This window comes from Physella acuta, unplaced genomic scaffold (genome assembly GCF_028476545.2).
Source record: "Physella acuta isolate Inbredline_101_S28 unplaced genomic scaffold, ASM2847654v3 ptg000201l, whole genome shotgun sequence".
Taxonomy (NCBI): domain Eukaryota; kingdom Metazoa; phylum Mollusca; class Gastropoda; family Physidae; genus Physella; species Physella acuta.
Genome location: NW_026731720.1, coordinates 80,561 through 86,891, shown reverse-complemented (window position 1 = coordinate 86,891; position 6,331 = coordinate 80,561).

Sequence of the window (6,331 nt, the reverse complement as noted above, 5' to 3'; positions counted from 1 at the left end):
TTACGATTCTCAACCAAACCGTTTTCCTCAGGCACATATATTGCAACGTTGAGTTGATGTAACTCTCCCCACCCCCACGGTGATTGCTTTAAACTGTGCTCAGATAATACTAACAATTTGTATCTATATTCGGTTATAAATTCAGCTGGATGTTGCATGTTTTCTTTATCATAAGCAGGTTTCTTCCAGGCATCTTTTCGGGGGCTTAGACACCCCGAAAAAATTCTACCCCCCTCCCCCCGAACGAAATGAAATTTATATAATTTATATTGAAAATATATACTTTTAATAGTGTCCGCCCCCCCCCCCCCACGAAAATTTCAAGTGTCCCCCGGAGAAAAAAGTCTGGAAGAAACACTGCGTCATGATGTCACCCCCACCCCCTCCACCCGTGTTGAATTCACTCTAATTAATCATTTAATTAAGATCATTTTTCTGTATATATTTTGCTATTTTTTTGCCTTGGTGTCACCCTCCTAAATGGTGTCACCCGGTGCGGTCAGCAGCCCCCCCCCCCCCACCACCGAAGGCCTCTGCATTTTATTAGCATTTACACAGCTTTAAAAAAAAATATTTTTGTTTGATAACTTTAAAAAAGTATATAGCTTTTTTATGCAAATAATAATGGATGTTATCATCATATTATTTCAACATTAGTTAGAGGAGGATCTGAAACAAAATAAACCAAGACCTGAAGAAACACAGGGATTGTCAACAATAAATGTGCAAGTAGACAACAAACCAAAAGATGCACCAGAGAAGTATTAGAGGAATCAGTGTGGGGTTTAGCTGCCAACTTCTTCACGGAGACAAACAATGAGAAATTAGCAGACAATCATAATTTTCCAATTAACTATGTTAATGATGTTTATCTTTGGTCCTGCACATTTGTGTCTATTGCCAGTCATCTAATTTACATTTTACTTTGTATTATGATTATCAAGGCTTTCAAAAGTGCATTAGTAATTACAATTAATACAACTTCTTCATGTTTAGTGTAACATCATCTACAAGTAGTATAACTTGGATATGAAAGAAACCAAACAGTTTTGTTTTAGAATGTATTATAGCATACATAAGTTATTCACGTTAAAAAATTAGAAATATAATAGAGGTAAAGTAAAGCTAGGATTTTATTTGTTTGTAAAATTATAATCAATTTAATAGATTGATTTACTTGCTATGTTGACGATTCAAGATGGGCACCAAAGTTTTATACTTGTGATATCAAGTCACCTTTTTGTGATTACTGTTGATGATTTACTTTTTATAGGTCATCATTTTTGAAGTTAGGCTGCTGTTTTTCTTGTATCGTAGTTTATTGTATAAAGGAAAGTTAAAAGAATTTCTATGCTCCTCAGTTGCTCTAAATTCAGAAAAATTATTTTACAAATACCTATTTTTTTGTTTAACAATACATACTTATGAGCCAGAATGAATGCTAACATAGTTAATTGATAATTGTGCAATATTAATGCATTTATCCTCCAGTAAATAGTATTATTTGTAATCACAGCATTCAATTCACAGATTAAATTATACAAAATTGTATTTTTTTAAAAATACAAATCTTATTCCATCTTTTCACGACTACATGTAAACTAAATAAAGGTACTGACACAAGCAACCCTTTTTCTTGCTATAATTTTTTACATAGACCATTCCCACAATTATTTTCGTTTGTAACTGTTTCTTCTCATAAAAAAATGCGTGTACATAGCTTATTTAGCTTAATTATTTGGGATGTTATATAAAGTAAGGTATTTGTTTTCTTGAATCCCTGTGTATAAGATTTATTATTGAAATTATTGGTTTCATTTAATAATGGCCTTTCTACTGGATGTGTTTTTATAATTTTTAATTAATCCATATGATTCTTTAGGAGATATTATTTATTGTGAGATTTCCTTTCTTGCATTTCTAATATTTAATGCATAGAAGGAAGCAGCCTAGCTGTATTGCTTCTACAATTTTAGACAAAATATTGTTTTAAATACGCTTGTATATGTTCACAAGTTGGTGTAAATATCTGTTTGGTGGTCACTAGTTCAGATATTATTTAACTATGTCAGAAACTTATTTTTTTATTTTTTTTTTAAATTGGTATTTTGGCCTACAATAAACATGCTTGAGGAATTGTATTCTATGAGAATAAAAACAAATGAATTTTTTTTTGGAATTGGACCAAAATTAAATTAGCTAACTATTTATTTCTTAATAATGCGTGATATTTTTGTGAAAAACAGAAATTTTCAATTCACGTATATTCAAATTCATTCAAACAACGGTAACAATTGTAGGGACGAAGGGCTTTTTTCACATTGGCCGTTTAAACAAATAAAACATCAATTCAATAACAGCATTTAAAAAAAAACACAGCAGTAACATAGCACTAAAAATGTGAAATAAAGAAATAATGTTACATAGTTATAATACAAAATGAGATATTAAGACGACGATTTAATTTTATGTTAAAAGAAAATAGGTCTTATAAGAGGGGGCTGTTTCGTGGAATATTTTATATAAAAATAAAAAAATTGATTTAGTATATATTATCTTTTTATTTAATGGAAGTATTTTAGTTGTAATAAAAGAATCCAGACTACTAGACAAGCCAGGAACCAGTTTTATAGCCCTTTTTGTAATGATAGAAGAGGACGCTGCTTAGTTATAAAGCTGCTGCACCACACTACAGAAGCATAATACAACCTAGATTGAATAAAAGCTTCATAAAAAAACTAGCCTGTATTTTTGATGAAATAATTTTGTATTGATATAATTACTATAATTTTTTTTTAAATCTACCACAGTAGTAAAATATTAAATAATCTTTCTCTCCTACTAAATTCTTTCTTATCAGTTTTTTTTTCCATTTACTTTATTTAAGGGAAGATGCAATAAAATAAAACTAGGCAGAGAACTCAATGTTTGGTAATCTCCCTTCAAAGTAACAAAAGAACTGTTTTTATACATTGTAACTAGTCGACTTAAACCATCTGTAAATTTTAAACATTAGCAGCATTAAAACAACAAATTAGTTTTATAAATTATGTTATGTAATTATTTTATTTTAAGGGGGTTCTAACAATTTAAACAACTACATTTTAAATCCATTTAGACAATTCAAGTGTTTATTTTCCATTAACAAATCAAGATGTAATGTTTTAAGTACTAATACATGAGCTAACACACCAATTCAACTCTGCTAAAAACCAGCATTTAAGAACTTCACATGCCAACACAGAGAAAAAGTTACAGTAAAACATGTTTTTTAGTCTTACAGGTTTTTTTAACATGTCCACATCTGAAGGTAGAATATTGGACAAAGCTGGTATTGCTTGGCTTTTGTTTTAGTTATATTATGTTCTTCATTAAGACCATCTTCTGGGGACTTGGCCATGTATATATACACTAGCTGTACATCATTGCTACGCTACTTTGAAGAAAAAACAACACAATCTAGGCCAACAACACACAAATTTATCACACTAAATATACACACAACACAACCAAAAACAAACGTAATACACTGTTTTCTAAGCAGTATAAAAAAAAACAATTAGACATAATGGCATTTTATTTAGTCAGTAGGGGAAATAATCACTCTCTTAATATAGACATGGGTCTACATATTTAATTGTAAATGACTAATTCAAACAGATCAATAATTATTTTACTATGTAATATAGTAGCTTATTACTAAAAGAAGTCTACAATCAGAATTAAACATATATTTTCTACATAAATGCTAAAACATCACAGCATAAAGAAATTTTGTGAAAGCTGGGTAGGTATAAAAAAACATTTTGAACTAACACTATAATTCATAGATGGATCAGTCTCAATACTAGCCTACAAAATATATATCTTTACACTGTGACTTTCAGTTCTTTACATCTTTGAATTACCCACTGCTTTTGGGTTCTTCAAAGATTATTTTTAACACAATGATAAGGAATGGGAGAGATCACTGTAGTGCTGCTCACACATTACTTTACTGGTGATTGCAAAAACAATACACACAAAAGTTTCCCTGTTACAAAAGCTATGGTTCTGATGGTAAAATAAACAACTAGATCTATAGTTATTCTTTATTTGGAGTTTGCTTTATTGATATATTGGAGGCAGTTTTACTCTTAGTCTTAGTCATGTCCCATGTTTTTATACTAACTTTACCAGAGGTAGGCCTGATTAAGTACATGTTCATCAAGTACATCTGTACCTGCTGACCATCTTGACTCATACTAACGTTCTTGAAGTTGTGAAGAAAATGGAGTGGTGTGGTTTGGGGCTGGTGGGTGGGGTTTGGTCTACTCCGTGTATTGTGAGGTTTATTGTGTAGTGGAGTAGGCTGTGGTGTATTGGGAATGGCGTGGGTTAAGTAACTGGGTGTGGATCATGTAAGTAGGCTGTGGTGTATTGGGAATGGCGTGGGTTAAGTAACTGGGTGTGGATCATGTAAGTAGGCTGTGGTGTATTGGGAATGGCGTGGGATAAGTAACTGGGTGTGGATCATGTAAGTAGGCTGTGGTGTATTGGGAATGACGCGGGTTAAGTAACTGGGTGTTGTTCATGTAAGTAGGCTGTGGTGCATTGGGAATGGCGTGGGTTAAGTAACTGGGTGTTGTTCATGTAAGTAGGCTGTGGTGTATTGGGAATGACGTGGGTTAAGTAACTGGGTGTTGTTCATGTAAGTAGGCTGTGGTGTATTGGGAATGGCGCGGGTTAAGTAACTGGGTGTTGTTCATGTAAGTAGGCTGTGGTGTATTGGGAATGGCGTGGGTTAAGTAACTGGGTGTTGTTCATGTAAGTAGGCTGTGGTGTATTGGGAATGGCGTGGGTTAAGTAACTGGGTGTTGTTCATGTAAGTAGGCTGTGGTGTATTGGGAATGGCGCGGGTTAAGTAACTGGGTGTTGTTCATGTAAGTAGGCTGTGGTGTATTGGGAATGGCGTGGGTTAAGTAACTGGGTGTTGTTCATGTAAGTAGGCTGTGGTGTATTGGGAATGGCGCGGGTTAAGTAACTGGGTGTTGTTCATGTAAGTAGGCTGTGGTGTATTGGGAATGGTGTGGGTTAAGTAACTGGGTGTGGATCATGTAAGTAGGCTGTGGTGTATTGGGAATGGCGTGGGTTAAGTAACTGGGTGTTGTTCATGTAAGTAGCGCGGTTGAGAAGTGGGTTGTGCAATGTAAAGTAAAGGGATATGAATCCTGGACAGTGGGTTTTAAATGTACATTGTAAGTTGTAGTGTTTTTCGCGGGGTTGAATGTGCGATGTTGTGGTTCAGGATGTCGGTGACGTTCAAGAGTGTGTTGACGTGTCCACCGGGATTGTGTGGAGTTTGAAGGGGAAGAATATTTTCTATGAATCAAGTCTTACTCCATTCTAATGTTTGCAGCATTGGTGGGAGACAACATAGAAACAGCTGCTTTCTTGTACTGGTCCAGTAGGCGCTTTGACCAAACAAAGATGGTACAATCTGTGGACAGTGGCGGAACTAGAAATAATGGGCCACCCCGCAACAATTTTTTTTGGGCCCCCATATATGTATACATATATATATATATATATATATATATATATATATATATATATATATATATATATATATATATATATATATATATATATAATTCTCTTCTGGGAGACGTTAGAAAACAAGCTGCAAGCGCACTTTGCAGTCCCCTCTCTTCCTCTCTATCGCTACCACCCCCCCCCCCCCACCTCACATGGTCTGGTGAGCTGTGGTTCACGCTAAATGTTTAAATAATACAATCGTAGAGCCGGGTTTAGTGACAGCTATTATGGGCAGATAATTTAGTTTGAAACGATTTTTAACTTAACTTAAATGAAAACAGAGCCTTGTTTTTTTTTTTCAAAACCCGATCAGGCCAGAAAGGAGAATCCTATGTACGTATTGTGTTTGTATATACATATATATATATATATATATATATATATATATATATATATATATATATAACACGCTATTATTCGTGTATTTATTTGAGACTTTTGCCTTGTTTTATAGAACAGTTGTTATTAAATGTAAACAATGTCGGCACTTTTATTTTTTGGATATTAGTTGTTGGAACGCTAGTTTGTCAACACTACCACCGATTCGAGCCAGCTTTGTTGTTGGAGCGCTAGTTTGTCTACACTACCACCGATACGAACCAGCTTAGTTGTTGAGGCGTTATCTATTCGCTTCTTGTAAGGCCAAGAGCGGGAGGGGAGGTCTGAGAAAGGAACTTAAAAGGGACAACAAAGCACCGATGTGCTTTTATCCATCAGTACCAAATTTGGGATGGTCTCAAGAAGCCGTCTTAAT